At 39.9% G+C, this 20,489-nt stretch overlaps 1 long non-coding RNA gene across 1 annotated transcript in view; it reads left to right on the forward strand.

Moving 5' to 3' along the window:
* LOC135983432 (uncharacterized) overlaps positions 1-15,396 on the forward strand; it is a 303,737-nt gene extending 288,341 nt beyond the window's left edge. The window contains exon 3 of the long non-coding RNA XR_010601065.1: positions 15,077-15,396. This is a non-coding gene — a long non-coding RNA (uncharacterized LOC135983432). The remainder of the gene's footprint in view (positions 1-15,076) is intronic.
* The last annotated feature ends 5,093 nt before the right edge of the window (positions 15,397-20,489 follow it).

Genomic DNA, 20,489 nt, shown 5'->3' on the forward strand with positions numbered 1-20,489 from the left:
GAATTCCAGGAGGATTTTGTGGGGGTTGGTTATTTTTATGGCTCTGTTATATTTTTTGATGATCTGTAAAAATTACCAGACTCAGAGGAATTCTAATGATGCTATTAAATTGCTTAATAATTGAATCAACATTCCCTCTTTCAGTAAAACCAGTTCTAATGTCCATGGGGGTCTGATTCTTCCTAGTGCTTATTATGGTTCTAAACAGCATCGACTCCCATTCACCACTATGGGAGTAAATGCTGTTCAGAACCATACGATGCTGTTCAGAAGACCACTATGTTAAAGAGGCTCAGCACCTTAGAGCAGATTCTCAGTCCCTTACAGAATGCATTTCCAAGGCAGTGTGTGAGCTACTCCTGAGTGCTTAACAGCTGTTGTGTTTGCCTTCACACGCTCTGCTTTACCAATATCTAACTAATTCCTTTGTAAAGTACTTCAGGTTAATCTAAGTGTGAAAGGAGTTATTAAAAAAAAATGTTAAAATTCTAACATACCATGAAATGCTTTTCAGTGAGAAATTTCATTGCTATTTTTCTTCATCAACACTATTGGTATTTGTTAGCAATAACTTAATCTTAAAGACTAACCTGGTGTCTTCTTGTAGTGTGCTCACTATTTTTAAAAAGCAACATAGGGTCCTGTGGCACCTTTAAGGCTAACAGAAGTATTGGAGCATAAGCTTTCGTGGGTGAATGCCCACTTCATCAGACGCAATGCCCACTTCATCAGTCTTGCGTCTGATGAAGTGGGCATTCACCCACGAAAGCTTATGCTCCAATACTTCTGTTAGTCTTTAAGGTGCCACAGGACCCTCTGTTGCTTTTTACAGATTCAGACTAACATGGCTACCCCTCTGATATTTTTAAAAAGATACCCAATTGTATATTTAAGAATGATGTCAGATACCTTCAGTATACTATCAGCACAAAAGCTTAATATAATTAGTCTTAATACTCTTTTGGGGTAGTTGCATTCTGTCTTTGTATCAAAGTTTTTTTCTTTCAAATGATTTTTCAATACAAGTCACATACAAATGTATATTTTGAAATATATATTTTCAAACACATGGCAATATATAAACAAAAATTTCCCTATTAAGTAACATTGAGGGTCATGTACTTCCACTCTTAGTCATGGTGAGAAGCATATTAGTATGCCAGTAGACCTGGTGATTTTGAGTTAGGGGATTACAATCTCTCTCTCATATCTTTGTTTCTCATACTAATTAGATACACCTCTACCCTGATATAACGTGACCCGATATAACACAAATTTGGATACAACGCAGTAAAGCAGTGCTCCGGGGGGTGGAGGAGGGGCTGCACACTCCGGCGGATCAAAGCAAGTTCGATATAATGCGGTAAGATTTTTTGGCTCCCAAGGACAGCGTTATATCAGGGTAGAGGTGTATATGCCCAGCAACTTTTAAAAAATAATTAACTCAGCCTTTCATGCCCAAAGAAATATGACCAAAGAAAAGTAACTGATATTTGAAAGGGGGGGGGTGGAGGGTGGGGGAAGACACCAACACATTTGAATCATACTAAGCAAACCTATAATGCTATTTACAATAATTGGAAAGTAAATAATCTCTTAATGGCACAGAGATGTCCTTGCATAATAGAGATAAATATTCAAATACAGATAAACATTGTGGCCCAGAGCTGTGCTATGCTGGCTCTCTGCTTTTTTTCCATTTTAAGTGATTGGAACTACTCTGGAGGTACACAAGTATTACAATAGGATTTGGCACATCTGAATCTTGCATGCACTTTTAAGAGACAAACTGAGTAATCTACTATTTATTCTTTAATTAATTTCACATCAGAAAGCTTTATGGCTAGTTTTAGTCAGCATTCCGAATTAGGAAATATTCTTGTTGTTTATTTCTTCTGTGATGCTCACAATATGGGTGCTGAGTGCCTACCCTGAAGAACTTACAGTTTACATTTGAACTTAATGTTGATGTTGTTGAGTACAATATTGGTAATTCAGATTCTGATTACTGTAGCATTGCAACAGTGATAGTTGAAAAGGTACTTTCATTCTCAACCCCAAATTGTATCTAACCCCAAGTATATATAACTTTAGGTTAAAAACAAAAACAAAAGCCTTTAACTTTAGCTTCTTATATTTGCTCAGTCCTGAAATGACGTTTGGTTGATGGAAAGCATAGTAAAATCCTGTCCAACACTGAGATATTTGAGCATTTTTGGGTGGAGAGGAAGTTGGATATCTCATAAAAATGTATTCTATTTATAACGTTAAAGTTGTTATATTTCACTAATCTTTCAACTCAAGGTCTGATGCCCATATATTTGCATGCATGAATGTGTGTATAGCTGGATTACTCTACACTGAAACACAGTGTAAACTACATTCCTTGTAATTTTTCCAATCCTTCTCTTAGACATCCGTCTAAATTCCCATCTGCCATGTTTCTTTGACAAGGTGATTATTAGATTCCCCCTGTCAGCTGAGGTTTTGTGGTTTTGGGCTGTACACCTGGGAGTACCTCACAGAGAATGCAAAATGTGAAATCCATAATGAGAGTAACTGTTATCCCCTGCCATGTTAAAGATGGCATCAGTGGGGCTCAGCAGTTTTAGCTGCCCTTCTGCTGCTTCCTGTATTTACTGTTTCAGATTTTGCACTTTGTGGGGCATGGAATTTTCTGATGCTCACAGTTCCAGAATAAATAAATCTAGATTGCCTGTATCTGGCTCTGAACACACATTCAATATGAGGTCCTAGGCAAATTACATGGGACTTCCTCATGGCTCTGTCCCTATAGCCCTGCTCCCCGCCACCTCTCCTGGTTGGAGTGGCAATAGCAGATGGAGACCACCTCACAGTAAGGAACAGTATGAGTAGGACCCTACCAAATTCACGGTCCATTTTGGTCAATTTCACGGTCATAGGATTTTTAAAATTGTAAATTTAATGATTTCAGCTATTTAAATTTGAAATATCACAGTGTTGTAATTGTAGAGGTCTGGACCCAAAAAGGAGTTGGGAGGTGGGTTTGCAAGGTTATTAAAGGGAGGGTTGCAGTACTGCTACCCTTACATCTGCACTGCTGCTGGTGGCGATGCTGCCTTCAGAGCTGGGCAGCTGGAGAGCGGCAGCTGCTGGATGCTAACCCAACTCTGAAGGCAGAGCTGCTGCCAGCAGCAGCACAGAAGTAAGGAGGGCATGGTATGGTATTGCCAACCTTACTGCTGCGCTGCTGCCTGTAGCTCTGGGTCCTCAATCAGCAGTAGCCACTCTCTGGCCGCCCAGCTCTGCAGGCAGCAGCGCAGAAGTAGGGATGGCATGGTATGGTATTGCCACCCTTACTTCTGTAATGATGCTGGTGGGGAACTGCCTTCAGAGCTGGGCGCCTGGCCAACAGCCACTGCTCTATGGCCCCCAGCTCTGAAGGCAGCACAGAAGGAAGTGTGCCAATACTGTGACCCCATCTAAAATAATCTTGCAACCCCCCTGCAACTCCCTTTTCGGTCAGTGTCCCTAATTTGAGAAACACTGGTCTCCCCTGTAAAATCTGTATAGTGTAGGATAAAAACACACAAAAAGGCCAGATTTCACGGCGGGAGACCAGATTTCATGGTCCGTGATGTGTTTTTCATGGCTGTGAATTTGGTAGGGCCCTAAGCCTGAGGCGTCCTTCTCCTCCAAGGAATAATAACAGGTGTTTCTCGTCCTGGAGAAACATGGACGAGCAAGATGGTCCTGCTGGACTTACTTCCCCTCCTGGCTCCTGCTACACAGATCCCTTTGTTGGGGTGGTATTGGTGGAGTTCCCCAAGCACTAGGGTTTGGTATTAATTGAAATGCATTGGCATCGTTTACACTGCTCTGAGCTACTGTCTCAGGCTGTTAGTAGAAGACACAGGCCTGGTCTACACTGGGGGGGGGGGGAATCGATCTAAGTTACGTAACTTCAGCTATGTGAATAATGTAGCTGAAGTTGACGTACTTAGATTTACTTACCACGGTGTCTTCACTACGGTGAGTCGACTGCTGCCGCTCCCATGTGGACTCTGCCTGCGCCTCTCGCCGAGCTGGAGTTGATGGGAGAGCGCTCAGGGATCGATTTATTGCATCTAGACTGGATGCGATAAATTGATTCCCGCTGGATCGATCGCTGCCCGCCGATCTGGCTGGTAGTGAAGACATACCCACAGTCAGACATCACTGCATCAGTTGGCCTTGAATCATTTCTCATCCTAACCAGGAGGTCTAGAAATGTACATTTTTTCTTTCAATGAAAGCTGAAATACTGTACTGATGTAGACAAATGACTTCAGGTGCTGGAGCCCTAGTAACAGGCCTACAATGTGTATGCCTTAATCCAGGTCCATGTGTGTGCAAAGTGTTTTTTACTGTGCAATCCCAATGTACAATTCTCCAGCACCTGCAAACATGATTTGGCAGTAAAACATTATGACTGGGAATTTATGTACAAATTAGAGAGACAAGAAGGTGGGTGAGGTAATTTCTTTTATTGGACCAACTTCTATTGGCAAAAGAGACAAGAGACAGTCTGGGCCTGCAGAAGAGCTCTGTGTAGCTCGATAGCTTGTCTCTTTCACCAGCAGAAATTGGTCCAGTAAAAGTTATTACTTCACCCACCAGGTCTCTCTAATATCCTAGGACCAACACAGCTACAACAACAACACTGCAAACAACATATGTACAGACTACTCAAGAAATAGAAATTTACAGTTCTTAAAGCAAAAGTGGCTTAGTGGATTAAGAACTATATACTGCCATTAGTGGGACTTCCATGAATAGATCAAGGGCTGTAAACTTGCAGGTTTGCAGGAAACTAAATCCTAACACCATTCATAGGAATACAGAATATTACATATGTGTTGGTGGGGTGTAAATTGGAGTTGCAGCAGGAATCTTAAGTTTCAGTTTGCTGGCTTTTGTAAAGGCAAAATGTCAGTAGTGCATTAACTGTGCATTTAATAAAGATTTTCAAGCACAGAACACTTTCCAGCCAGGGGTTATAGTTAAAAAATTAATCAGTTATGCTCTATCCCCTTAAGAATACGATACAATGCATTCACCAATAGTCATGAGACTGAATCCTAGTACTAAACTGGCATTTTAACTCAGTGTGTTACTATGGCAAGCTTCCAGACCCTGATCACAGGACAGCTGTTTTCTTCCATAACAGGGTGAATTATAGTGGAGAGTGAAGCCAACAAAGGCATTGACAGGCATTGGCTATGGAAGAATTGGCATCTGTTCTACTGCTTGCCTTTGCCAGCAGTACTCATTGTATGGAACAGTACTAGGGTGCCTCCTGTAGGGATGCAAGATACAGTAAGGAATAGGTAATTGTACATGGGAACACTGATGTCATCTTTGGATAGAAGTACCTGGAAAATACCGCTTCTAGTGGCAGAGTTCATATTTTTATAAGTAGAATGCAGCTGGCGAAGGTAATGGCATTATACCCTGAAATACATCAGATCAGCTAATATATTCAGATTTGAACAACTCAAGAATATCTTAAGGAATGCCATCAATAAAGACAGAATTTCTTGAGCCTGCAAGAGGCACCTCTGCACTTCTTGGTAAGATGCTTTAATAGCCTTATGAAATATTAATAGGATGGAGAGGTCACTTGTGGTTTTTTAAAACTTTTTTATTACAGCAAAGAGTTCACATTTTTAATCCCCTTGAGCCTTTAAGATAATCAGTCAAATAATATAATATTTTGTTATCAAATGCACTGCATTCCAAGTAATAACCAATAATGTTGCCATCAACCTTCAAAATAAAGAAGAACTGCTTAGCAAAAGGGGGTATATTTATTGCAAATCAGGAGAACCTACTGAAAAAGTGACCATCATCAGCTTGTTCTGGCAAGGATGACTTCAGTCTTTCATGAGATTTCTAGGAGACTGAAAGACTTTCATTGAGATGATCATTATTTATCATGGGTATGCTCAAATCAAACCTTAATTCCGAATGAACTCATGTTGAGTTCTAGGATATCAACTGTAAGAAAATGAATGCCATGGCTGGGAGTATAAGGACCAGGAAATTCACATAAGTACACTGGCTGAGAGATAAATCCTTAACATTAATTCGAAGCCGCATAGTAGGCCAATGGAAAGACTTATGAATTAGTGTAACATATGAATTCCATTGAGTATTAGTCAGACCATTCACTTGTACATTTGGGTTCAGTTGCAATCTAAAAAGCAATTTATCTGAAGGAGCTGAATAACACAGTGGTAATCCTAGGGGCTAGAAAATCAAAAATATGTGCCTTCAAATCTAATTTGGAGAGTGTAGACTTAAATCTGTGTTTTTAGGATAACAAAACGCAATCTGAATATATTATTCAGATTCTCTAAAGCTATTTTAATCCAACTTTGGAACTATTTAGTAACAAGTAGTTAGATACTACAGTGCCATACAAATCCCCAAGTCAGTTTACCTCTAAAACATTGCTTGTTTTGGTTAATACTTGGTCAGTTACCATGGAATCTCACTGTGCTTTTCCGCTGCCACTTGCCTAGGCTGGTACATGTTTTTCTTCCTTTTTGCCAGTTTGTAATCCTGTTTTTTGTTTGTTTGTTTTTAGTGTAGAGGGGATTCCTAACTGTTTAATTGGTTTGTAAGCAGGCTCTAGTTCTTTCCAGTTCTCTCTGTACATTCCCAGAATGTATTGCCCTCCCAGCTGCTTCTGGTGATATGTTGAATTCATGCCTTCCAGGTAGTCCCGACATGCTGAGACATTATGAGATAGTAATTTTTTTAGTAGTAGATAGTAGATTTTTACTAGCGTGCAATATGCAAACAGGAAAGGTAAATGTGTATGCACAACCATGGTTGACATATTATGTTGTGAAAGAAATACCTTGCGGACACATGTTGTAAACTGGATAAACACACATACAGAGTAATACTTGGAGTGTTAAATCTGAGATTTCCGACAAGGGATTCAGGTTTGATTGGCTCATCTGACCTGTATCAGAAGGAAAGGAAAACAGAATTATAATTAGTGTAGACTTGTAAGTTCAGTGAACAAAGCTTTAATTTTAGTTTTTAGCATTAAAAAACCTTAAATTCAAGAACAGAAAGAATCAGAATCATCAGCAAGAGTGAAAATAAGCTTCTGAATAGTGAAGAAGAAATTCTAAACAGATCTGCTATTATCTGCATAGCAACAACAACTAAGGTTATGTTGCAAGTGAACTGAACCAAGGAGAAACATCTAAATACAATATAACCTCAGGGAACTCACAGTCCACAGAAGTTGTCAAAGTGAAATTGTAATTCAGAGCAATCCTTTCATTCTTCTTATAAGGCAAAGTACAAAATACTTTCCAAGAAGACAGTTAGGTCAAATGTCACTGTCCTGGGTAGTGAAATAATCATTTCTGGATTAATTACATTTAAAATCAGCTGACAGATGCCTGTCATTATTGGCATCAATGACATCAGCAAAACATAAAGATCTTGATTCTGAGTCACCACTGCATTGTTCCAGTTTCATGATAGTGAATCCTCCAGGCCAGATCCTCTGCTGGTGTGAATCAACATAGCTCCATTGAATTGAGAGTCAATCTGGCTCTTTCACAGCAGTGGAGTTATACCAACGTCAGTCTAGAGTAATGCAGGAGTGTATCAGACATCCAGATATTGATTCTCTTCTCACACAAGGGTAAAGTGGGAGTAACAACATTGAAACCACTGGTCAGGCTCCTACTGAATAATAACTCGACTGTGGACATTCAGTATTTATGCAATGAGTATCAGCTGTCTCCTTCACTCCCCTCTTGCTACACTTAACTACCTTGTGATTTGCATGCACTCTTGGGCATTCAGGAACAAGACAGGCATCACCATGGACAGATCAATTAAAACATCTGAGCAAATCACAGAGGTGGTCAAAAAAAGCAAACAGGATGTTTCAAAAGGGATATAGAATAATACTGAAATTATAGTAAAGCTGTTAAATAAAGCAATATGCATACTCATCTGGAATATGCTGTTCCAGTCTAGACACACCTATCTCAAACCAGATATAGCAGAACTTGAAAAAGGAATCCCAAGAAGGGCAACTAGAATGGAAAAACTTCGATGTGGAAATACTTCGATATCAGGAAAAGTGATAAAGATTAGGAGTATTTAGTATCAAGAGGAGAGGAATAAAAAGTGACATAATACGGGTATCTAAAAAATATGAATGAATAGTATAGAGAAAGATCACTTAGACACTAGTATTTGACCTCTCTGATAATGTGAGCAGGAGGACACCCAATAAAATTAAAATTAACAAATTTTAACCATGCTAATAAAATACACATGTACATTTGATGCATAATTAATGGAACCTGCTGCTACAAGATATTATTGAATCAAACAGTTTATTAAGCTTTTTAAAAAAAGAATTAGACATTTATACAAACAACAAGGACATGTGCAGTTATGTTAGACAGGATAAAAATGCACAAAGGCTATAACTCCTCATGCTTGGGGTCATAATCCAACCAATTGACTTGTGCTCGTTATTCACTTAGATGCTTTTTTAAATACCACCCTAAATGCCTAGAGTTAGTGATCTGAAATATATGGCATTGGCCAATCTGGGAAGAAATCAAGATTTTCATGTTATTTTAAATTTACCAGCTATTTTCTGCTGATAATTCTTAGGAACAGATTCTTGGTCCTATAAAGGTAGCTTTGAATTGCTCCAGAGTAAAGTTAGCTGAGCAATCAATGTGAGTTTCCTCACTTGATGTGAACCTTCTGATGGCATATGGCACTGTAGAAGCTCCTTCTTGTCTCTGGCATAGGAGATGTATCCAGAGAAAAGGCATCTGTATGCTCCATCAATTTCTGGATTTTCAAACAATCCATTGGGGGGCTGCCCAGGGGCTGCCCTACTTTATGCAGGGGCATGTGCAAGTCAGCCCCAGAACTGACAAGACACAGAAGTGGCTTGACATGACCTTAGTTCCCATCCTGTGTTGAGTGCTGCCCTAGTGTGACAGAGGATCTGGCCCTATATGTGTGCGTATCTGGAATGTGGTGGCCTAAGTAGGTGTGAATGCACAGGGTCAGCTCTAAGGCCAGGTCTCGGTAGGGAGAGGGTCCTGGTTAGAATCATACAAACTCCTGCTTGACTCTCTGCCCCAAAATAAGGGTGCTCTAATGATCACAGCACAGAACAGGATGCCAGGAGCACCAGGGTCTAATCCCAGCTCTGTCACTGTGCCTGTCTGCCTCAGTTTCCCCATCTGTAGCATGGAGAGGAGTCTGGTCCAGTACACAGGGGCAACCCCTGCAGGCTGACTGGTGTGTGTCATAGGCAAAGCACGGTGAGGGTGTCCATTCACATGCTGTCCCAGCCCACTCCCAGGCAGGGAGCATCAAAATGCAGCAGGGAATCAGTTCCAAGGGGCATGCCAGTCACAATGGGGGCCCAAGGACTCCAGCACCAACATCCAGAATTCTGGATCCTTTTCCAAGCCCAATCTGGCACCCTCTGAGCTTTGCCTGTCACTCAAAAGGAGGCTTCTGCATGACAGGTGGATCCAGAAGGCTTGGGGTGGGAGCAGACAGAGAAATGGCTTCTATTTCTGCCCAGTCTTAGGGACCAGGACCTTGTACCAATAGAAGCAAATGTTATGCCCCGCTGCTGAGCTGGGGCTCATGCATTCCCAAGGGTGAATCATAGGTATTTCTGTTCCCCATTACTCATGAGATGCAGTTTGAAATCACGTCAGCCCAATCACAATCTTGCCTTCCTCCTTTCTGTCCACTCTCTCTAACGCAGCCAGCATCAGCTATATGCATCCGAAGAAGTGGGCTGTAGTCCATGAAAGCTTATGCTCTAATAAATTTGTTAGTCTCTAAGGTGCCACAAGTCCTCCTGTTCTTCTTTTCATCAGTGCTGTGTACTCCCTGGCCCTGAACCTGCACCCAACCCTGCCTGGGCAGAGCCCCTTGATTCAGGAGTGCCCCATGTCAGCATGGAGGGCCTCCTGCAGGACCCAGCCCCATCCATGCACTTGGGACCCCCAGCACAGAGCAGGACCCTATCATTGCCAGCAGTGACTGGCTGTTTCAGCCACCTTCATTTTAATAGAATCATAGGACAGGAAGGGACCTTGAGAGGTCATCTAGTCCAGTCCCCTGCACACATGGCAGGACTAAGTATTATCTATTATTGGAGGGCCTGGTTGAGAGGGACTGGATTACAGGAGGTTCTGAGCAACCAGCCTGTGAGAAACAAGGCTCCTCTGAGTAGCCTCCATTTGACCCCCCCCCCGCCCAAAAAATCCTACACCACCTTTGCAATCACAACCTTGCTCTGGGAGGGCAGGCATGAGAGGACTGGTGCCTCGTGCCAGGAGAATCCCAGAGGACACAAGTGAATATGGCTGAACCGCTCAGTAATAGCGACCATAATGTAATTAAATTTAATGTCCATGGAGGTGGTGGTGGTGGTGGTGGTGGAGGGGGTAGAGGGGAATGCCAAAGAAACCCACCACAGGAGCATTTAACTCAAAATGAGGAACTATTCAAAATGAGGAATCCCAAGGAATTAAAAGGCAAAATGCCTGCAAACTGCATGGAGACTATTTAAAAACACCATGCTAGAGGCTCAAACTAAATGTGTACCCCAAATTTAAAAAAAAACAGCAAGAGGACCATAAAAAATGCCACCATGGCTAAATAGCTGCATAAAAGAGGAGGTTAGAGGCAAAAAGGCATCCTTTAAAAATTGGAAGTCAAATCCTGCTGGAGGATAAATCCATCAATGGCCGTTAGCCTGGATGAACAGGGATGGTGTCCCTAACCTCTGTTTGCCGGAAGCTGGGAAGGGGTGACAGGTTGGATCACTTGATGATTACCTGTTCATTCTGTTCATCCCCTCTGGGGCACCTGGCATTTGGCCACTGTCAGAAGACAGGATACTGGGCTAGATGGACCTTTGGTCTGACCCAGTATGGCCGTTCTTATGTTCTTAAAAGATATCTGTTAAAAACAAAGGCTCATAAAATAGATCATGTGAGAGATTACAGTACATAGGAAAACGGAAGTATCACCCTTTTCCCACTCAGTCTCACAGGTTAATTGTTAATGAGAAACAAAATTTTTTGGGATGGAATTGGCATCCAACACCAACCTCACAGATGGAAAGGAAGGCTACCTTGGTTTGGTTATTAATGCATTCACTTTAAAAGTTTTATATACAATCATAAATTCCAAAGGCACTTTACAAGACATAATCTTTGTTTCAATCATGTGTGGAAACTTGGTAATGTGCCTGAATGAAAATGTGACGACTGGCTCAAGAAAGACCTAACGCAGTACAAACGTCTAAAGGCTTGCTATATTTAAGTGAAAAGAGAGAAGAAAGAGGAAATACACTCAGTCTTGTTAAAGGGCTTTCCCAATGTGCTGTAGCATGAAGGGATACTTTTAAACAGTTACTGCTAATTTAGAAAATGGGGTGTTAAACCAGTTGTGAGAGTTCAATTTGTTGCCAGGCAAACACCACTCATTTTCAGACAGTTGGACGGCAACACTAAGATGAGCAAATTCCAAGGAGTGAGGGCAAACTATCTTGATCATCTGAGAAGTGTCAGCTAATGTTATGCTGAGCATGGCCCGTTGTAGAACTACCACATTTGGCATCCTTATTGATTGTACAGGCACATACCCAGTGTAGCAATATATTGTTAACTGCTGCCCCTATAAATACAGAGGGTGTGGAACAGACCCTAAGGAGTGATACAGTTACAATCAGCAACTCTCAGGCAAGGCATCAGCCAAGGTTGGGGATTCACCAATCTGTATTTTATTATTTGCATTTTTCCAGTGAGCTACCATCCCATACAGGTGGTCAAAGTGACCAAGGACCTAAAAAGGTATTTGGGACACCAACTCTTCCACCTCCTTCCCTCCTGTCACCCACTAGAGACTCTAAGTAATAGAGAATATTTGCCTCTACTTAATTTCATTGTTGATGTACTGCCATGATTCCAAATAGTGCAATTCTGATCAAATGCTTCATATAAATTTCTCTAAATATATTGAACCACTGTGTAGTCAGGAGCTTTTTTAGTTATCATTTCACAGTATGTCATGTCTATACTGAAATTGCCTTCTCGCTGTTTTTTGTGTGTAATGTTAATCAGCTTCATTAGTCTTTTGCAATGTATTTTGACCTATGCCTGTTCGAAGTGTTTCCTTCTCCATCTAGAAACATTTAGTTAATAAAAACTTAAATAATATCAAAACTCTTCTACCCGATTGGCCACCTATACAGATATAATGATGTGATGAACGTGCTAGGCAAAGATTACCAATACATTTGTTAGTTGCCTACAAAATGTGTGCTCATAAACATTTAGAATAATTTCATTTAGCCTGGGCAATTTTTTCCTGGAGTTGCAGGAATCCATTTGATTTGAGCATTGGTATCAAAAAAGTACCAAGGTGGTAAAGAGCCCAGGAGCATATTAATAAAAACAAACAACAACCCAGAAAACCCTGGGAATTGACAACCCAGTAAGTTTCAAAAAGAAAAGCAAGCAGTGCTGAATTTGCATTTGGGAGGGGGAAAAAAGGAATTTGACTGGGAGAAAGTTTCTCCAGTGCACTCAGCAAAACAAGCACTGGGCAGAGTACGCAGCTGGTGGTAGGAGAAGAGGTGTTGACAAACCATATAGGGTTTGAGCAGAACGTCATAAATGGGAGTTACTTTGGGCCTCACTCTAGTAACCAAAAACTATTCACCACTCTCTTTGATAGACCCATATGTCAAACAGACTTTCTCATGGTTACCAAATCCACTCGATATGGCAGGTGTGATTTTGCACCCTGTCACAGGGTCTGCACAGGTTCCCTCCCTCTCGTCCCTGTGCTCAGGCTGGTCAAAGAAAAGGGTCCCAATGCCTCCTTCAGGTTTTTCACCCATGTCTCTTTATTTACAGGGCTTAGTGCAATCCCAATTTGCCCAACACCGATCCCCACACTGACCCTTCCCTGGGTCTTCTTGCCCTTGAGGCTTCCTGCAGCTGGTAGAGACAGTGCTGCAGTCCCCCGTCTTCTCCCCTGGCCAGCCTCCTGTCTGAGCCTTTCCCTAGGCTTATATTTCCTCCTTGCAGTTTGTGGCACGTGGTTCAGACCTGGGTCTGTGTTTGTGGCTGGCAAGCGTGTCTGGCACAAACAGACAGGGCTCTGGAGTCCCAAGCTGTCAGGGAAAGCAGGGGCAGAATTAATCTTGGCACATCAGTTGGCAGCCCCAAGGGGGTTTCTGTGATCCAACCCGTCACAGCAGGCATGGAAGGAGATACAGGTGTCTATGCAGAGTAACATCATCTACCTTCTCTGACCTGTATCATGTCATCAGTGTTCACATAATTTTAGACTTGGCAAAACCTGTATTGTGGACAATGTGTAAGAGGTAAACATGAAAAGCATGCCATATGTATTGCTATATAACTGTCACAGTTTTGTTTTCTGTGTACTACAACTTGAAATTTGTAGGGTCAACTGGAGGTAGCTGCCATCTTGTATTCAAGATGCTACAAGGAGGCACACTGTTCTTTCCATATAAAAGTGGGATTTTCTAAGCACTTTAAAAATTTCACCTATCACGGAAAATTGTGCTTTGTTTGTTTTAGTAATAACTTCCATACCGCAACAAACAGCAAAACTATTTGAAAAGTTCTGTAGCACCTCTGCACACTCTGTAAAGTATTTGCAGAAAACTAGAGAAAGATATATGTCAGATAAACCCACAGCATCTCATGATGAAGGGCCAAATGCAAGAACCACCTAGGAGCTTGCATGAACCAAATGATAGCTTGAAAATGTGATTCCAGTTTAAACACTAGAGTTATTTTTGCAATAGAGGTCCCAGTCCAGCAAAGCTTTTAAGCATGTGCTTAAAGTTAAGTATTTGCTTTCATGCTTTGCTGAATCAAGACCAGATTGGTTAGTTAATAAGTTATGCAGGAATTGTTTTTACTTACTTTATCAGCACATCATTATACTAGCTTTTCTTTATTTAGCATGTATATTATTCCTTTCATGTGTATGTGCCCAATGGAGAAATATTAGAAAATGTAAATTGAGGACTGTTCTAAACAGTTAAAGAATAAATTGAATTATTATTTTAAAATTCAAACTCAGCCATCCACCAATACTGAAGTGAGTTAATCATTTAAAAGAGTTTTGTTTTCTAAAAATTCTACTCAAACTAATTTGATCACTCGTAAAATATGAGGAAAATGTATGATGTGAACCCATTTTGAAACAGCAATAAATAATCTAAAATTGTACCATAAAAAATTAGACAATTTGTCAGGAAGACATTTTAAATAGCATGTTCCAGAAAGCTCATTTTGTATCACTAGACAAAATGCTCCAGCCTAATTTATTATAATCATTTTTATTATTAGAAGAGGTTGAAATGGTGAGTTTGAAAATAAATGCATACTTATCTTAAGGTTTAAGCCTTTCATTTGTCAATTCTTAGCTTTTTAAATTCATTGTTTACAAAAGAAATGAAATTATTCAAGCAAATGCTTTTCTTTATCCTTGTGTATCAGATTCTGTTACTTCTGACTATTGCCTAAACATACACATGGAACCTGTGAGATGGACCTAGATAAAAGAATAGCTCATCATGTTAAAAAAAATCCCATTGGAGTCAGATATGATGCTACTGCCTAATATTCAAACTTGAAAGCACTGCTCATTTATGTTGTTTGATTCAAATCCCAGAGCACTGAACACAGTGATATTTCTGAATGTATCACAGTTATTAAATAACTTTGTTTCTGATCTATTGAGATGTGGAAAGTGTTCACTAACCCTCCCATTTCTAATATTTTACATTAATTGTGGCATCCCAGGTTATGTAAATTAGACTTTATTGTGGAACATGCAGATCTTGGTAAAATATGCATTCATTGTATTCCTTTCTCATACAGTTTCAGACCTCCACAATACACTGCTTCTTTAACAATATATTGCTTTTTTAACAATACAAATGTCATGTTTTTGTTTTTTTGTTTAGTGGGAAAGCCAATTGTACACATGCTATTGTCAAAAGACCCCACAGATACATTGAAAAAGATGGGAGAATAAATCTACAAAAGGTCTCATGAGGAAAAACAAAATGTAAGGTTACATCTGGATTTATGCATCTTTTACTGCAACATCACACATCGCAAACAAACTGCTGGTATGCACTATTTCACAGGAGCATGTAAAACATATGTTTGTGGCTCAGAGTGTGATGACAGTTATGTGTATGTTTATAATGCAGTCATCTGATGTGCCTACTGTATCTTTTGTTTGTTCTTACTTGTACTAATAAACGTATTTACACAGATCATTATCAACTGCTAAGAATCTTGTTCAAATAGACTTTATGGTGTGGCATGACCCCATCAATCATAGAGACCATCTGCAACAGTCACCTTCAATGGGCACACTAATGCTGATAGCCCAGGATGAAATATCAGGAGCTGCACAAGGCTCTCAGCTATTGAAATGTACACCACCATAGATGAGGACAATTCCTAGAACAGCGCAAGATACTTTTTTGTGCAAGGCTCTCCCTAGTAACAATGGCAAAAGATTGGCTAGCTGAGCTCTATTATGATGGAAGGGTGCACCAAACAGCTGGACAGAGAGCAAGCTGCATGCACCATAACATTCTAGGAACTGTACATTGTAAATTGAGATTCTTGTTTAAAGGAAAGAAAGAAAAGTCAGATCCTCAACTGGTATAAATTGGCATAGATCCACTGAAATCAGTTTACATTGGCTTGAGAACCTGGCTCAAAATCTCTCTAACACTGGATTTTGGTTTGTAATCATGATATTTGAAACTCATTTTGTAAGGAACTAAGTATTTTCCAAACCAGAAAAAATTCTTATGTTCCTGTCAATTCTATTTTTAGGACATTTCAAATTATTTATTATGACACATCTAGATTCTATAACTAAAAAGTCTAAGCTTATCCGTATAAACCCCTGTTTTCAAGGTTTCAAACGATAATGGGTTGAATATTGATATACTAATGGTTTATTCATATGCTAAACATATATTCTATAAAATTGCTTTAATTCATCAAGTTATTATAGGAATTAAAAACATACGTGGACAGATTGACAAATTACGGTGCAAAGGAGACATCCAGAAAAATACATGTGCACCAGTTACATCTGCAAAACCCTATATTTTTCCATATAAATGGAAAAGTGTGAATTCAAATTGTGTGGCTATATCTATACTTCCTTTGGCCTACAATGAGCCTTTTTTCCCCATACATATATTGGTTGCAAAGCTCTAAACTTAAGAGTGTGGTTCTGCTCTGAAAACTGACTTTGTAAAAATAACTCAAGGGGATTCCCTGTTTAGTCTTTCAATGTTTTAGTTTACAAGTAAAAGATGCCACTTCTAACTGCCAGTCCTGCAAACTGAGCCTAGGATCAGAGGGGTGGGATCCACAAAAGAACTTAGGTGCCTAAACCCTAGACTGAAGCACATAAGTCATCCCCCCCACCCCGCCCCGAGATCCACAAAACTTCCACCAAACCCTGTAGGTGTCTAAACTCACTCAGTGCCTAAGTTTTTGCCTCTGGCATGCACACTGCAGCCTCACTCTCAGAATTTGGATGCCTATTTTCCACCTCATCCCCAGACCAATTCATGAACCAGGGCAAGACAGGTTTCACTTACCCAAGGGGCTCCATCCTGTAGGCATCCCCTGAGCACATGTACTGGATCAGGTCTAATTCAAAGTGGGCCCCAGGAAGAGGTGGTGCTGCCTTCCACATTTATCACTGCTAGCCCACACCTGGAATGTGGGAAACTCAGGATCAATTGGCAGAGGGGAAGGAAGGATTTGAACAGGGGTCTCCTACTTCTGAGGACCAGTGCTCTAACTACTGAGCTATGGGCTTTTCAGACATGAGGCTCCCTCAATCTCCGCTGTTGCGCTCTGGATAAATACATAAAGAAAGCTTGGCGCAGCAGGATTTGATGCGGGGTCTCCTGCTCTCCAAGTAGGTGTCTTAAACACTGGAGGACAGAGTCTTTCCCTCTCTCTGGTTCAGTGACTTTCTCTGAGAAAGGGGTAGGGCTTAGCACAACAACATCTCCCATTGGCTAGCTTAGGCAGGGAGCCGCCTAGCATGCTGGCTTTTGTGGATAGCAGTCTAAAGTCTAAGCGCCTATCTCCACTTTGTGCATTGCAGTGTTTCCTGTGATTTGCTAGGTGGCTAAAAGTTCAGTGCTGTGGTTCTTAGCCAAAGTCCCTTCATGGTTTCCATTTAGACATGCAAACTTCAAGTATCTTCTCTCCCCATGCAGCCGGTCTAGCAATAAAGATTCTATAGAACAATTAGTCCCAAGCAGTTACACCTGTGCAACCCAAAGCAGCATGTGCAGTTGCACAGATGTATATCTAATTGGTACATATTAAACAATTCTATCGATGATGCACAAGGAAAGATGGAATCTAGTGGTTTTTTTTCCTTAGCTGCGCTGAAATTGCAGTGCTAACAGGAATAAGAGGTTACTGTATTTTGTCACTAAAGTAAGCAAATAGAAACGTGAGGGTATGCATCCAGCTGTGTTCACAAAAACTCTGTTTTTAATGCACATACATTTAAATAGGATTTATGTGAGGCACAGGCCTTATACTAGTTCTCTGCACTAGGTAATTATCACCTTGAATATATACAGGAGATACTTCTGTTGAGTAAGAAGGCATTTTTACATAGTTGTTTTTGTTGTCAGAATATATCCAGAGTTCAGAGGGTTAAATTTACAGCTCCAGACTCTAGTTTTTCTTGCTCTGTGTGAAGGGTGATTGCACATGAAAAAGTTGATGTGCACTGTTTTGCATGTGTCAATACCATTTATGTATGCAAGTTGGCCAGTTGAGTGTCTATGTTTTATGGATGAAAATGTACAAAAATGGGTACAAAATCTAGAGAGACTGAGCCAGACTGAAAAATTGGTTTCTAAAATGTTTTTTTTTTGGTTAGGGAGGGGAAAAATACACTTTTGCAACCAGTCAGAAGTCCTTAACATGTATGAATCATTTCTGGTTGTTTAAATATTTAAACACTTAGATACTGAAACCTGAAAATTAGCTTCTGAAAATGTTCAGTACTGCAATTTTCCGTAATGCTTTCTAGTACAGTGCATCAACTTTGTAATAACCTTACCACTCCAAAATAAACCTAGTTAAGTGCAGAACATATCTTGCTACTATGCCGATCCCATTCAAATTACAGAGGTTAGTGTTCTGAAGAAAAGGAAATGTGTTTCTTTATCAGTTGGTCCTCAGAGTTCATTATCTGATATTGTCCTACCCAAGCACAATAGCAAGAGTCATAGATCTCATCACAGCCTAAACTCCTTTCTTTTGTGGGCTGTAGTCCACGAAAGCTTATGCTCTAATAATTTTGTGGGCTTGTGTCATACTTACTCCATTCAGTTCAATGCTTGGCAGAAATTACTATCCTGCTGATTCAAATGAGTCAATTATTGTCCTATAAAGAGTTTTAAAGCAAGAACAGAAGAGAAGTGGAGTGTCCTCCCCAGCCCACCAGAGATAGGGACTTGGTAAAAAACTATAAATTGTCCTTATCTGGAAAATTCTAGATTTATTCCCATTTTCCAAGATACCAAAATATTTCTGAAGTAATTTACCTTATCCAAATTTACAAACATTATCAAGGAGATGTGAAATATATAAGGGATATGCGGAACAGATATGCCTTGAATGATTAATAACTAAGATTCCTTCTGGCCCTGAAAAAAAAATTAACAAAAGCTATCTATCCCTGTTTATCCCAAAATAGAAGTCACCTATAAAGACAATAAGAAAATGATTCAGATCATGTGAGACACTTTGTCTAAAGACCCTTAAATCAGACAAGGTCGGGCATGCCCTCTACCCCCTGCTTCCCCAGAATAGAAACTTAAATGGCTAAATGAGAGTATTGCTAATTACCTAGGCAAGACTCTCTCATAATATGCATATGGATAAAACCTCTCTCTCCTTCCCAACCTAGCTAAAAAGAACTCCAAGTTACTAAGCAAGAGACACCTTGCTTTCCTATGCAAAGTAGCCCCTTGCACATTGAGAGGATTAATAGAAGAGGTGGAAGCATAAACTGCAAGTTAAACAATCTAGAAAGGTGGCTGTAAGACTGAAGGTCAAATAGGGCAAACTATTACACCAAGAAATCCAAGCCATATATTTTCATCCCAAATTATAAACTATACATTGTTTCCTTGTAAAACAAATATACCCCAAATTAGAATCTGCACATTTGTTCGCCTTGTGAGATAGAGCTACATTCTTCTATATGTGCAAAATGTCTCGTGTTCTATTGTAAGTCCTAACTAAAGGAAGTACTTGTATATAATCAAAGAAGGTATGGAGTATGCCCTCCACGTTTAGAAGATTATAAGGATTTTGTTAGTTTTCATTGTAAGTAATCATTGTACTCTAGAAGTAATAGGAATAGACTGGCACAAGGAAGGTGAAATGTTAAAAGATAAACCAGGGTATACCTTTGTGATATTAAGAGAAATTGCTTAAAGAGGGGATCCCAATTGATAATAGGGGCTAATAATGATCTACAATCTTTGAAATGAGTCCAATTTAAAAATCCTCCGATAAGGAATGGATTGAAAGAATTTGTTACTCATCATCACCATCTGCTGGATACCAATGGAAGCAGCAAAGAAACTGAAGGAACCTTGAAAGTGGGGTAATATAAACTGAAATCACTATGTGCTCAAGGGAGTTGACTGAGTCCAACACAAGAAGCTTCAGAATCGTAAGTGCAATCAATGCCCTGACCAGCCATGTGGAAAGGACTTTCCCACATCCCAAGGTTAAGAGGATGGGAAGAAGTGAGAGTTCATTTCAAAAACTGTGTTTTCCCTTCCATTCTTCAAGAGGAATAATTGTAGGAATAATTCTCCAGTAAGACCTCAAGTAACTGTATTTTAGATTTTAATTATTTTATAAATTCAAGCAAATTGGTCTAAGAGAGATTGAAAATAATTATTTTAAGCAATTACTTTTAATGTTCTGAACTTGTCCCTTTTGGGCCAATGTAGTTAAATTTAGTTAAAGAGAAGTAACCACACTCTTCAAAGTGCCTTAAAGATAAGTGCACCCTTGGAAGTGTGAAGGATATGGTAGGTATTGAAGAATACAGAATTGTTGATCATAAGTAAATGTAATTAGAAATGTTGGTACTTTGCATTGTTCTTTGATATAACTACTAAGCCTCAACTCTAGCCTGTGGTACTTGCTTGCAAGGCTCTATTATGTGTGCAATACACACAATTGGTTGTGTCTACACTTAAGTGGTGAACTGTTGATTATATATTAATGTGGTTCTGGGTGCATTAATAAATTGTTGATTGGTTAAGAATAAGCAAGTAT

This window comes from Chrysemys picta, chromosome 4 (assembly GCF_011386835.1).
Source record: "Chrysemys picta bellii isolate R12L10 chromosome 4, ASM1138683v2, whole genome shotgun sequence".
In the NCBI taxonomy this organism is placed as follows: Eukaryota; Metazoa; Chordata; order Testudines; family Emydidae; genus Chrysemys; species Chrysemys picta.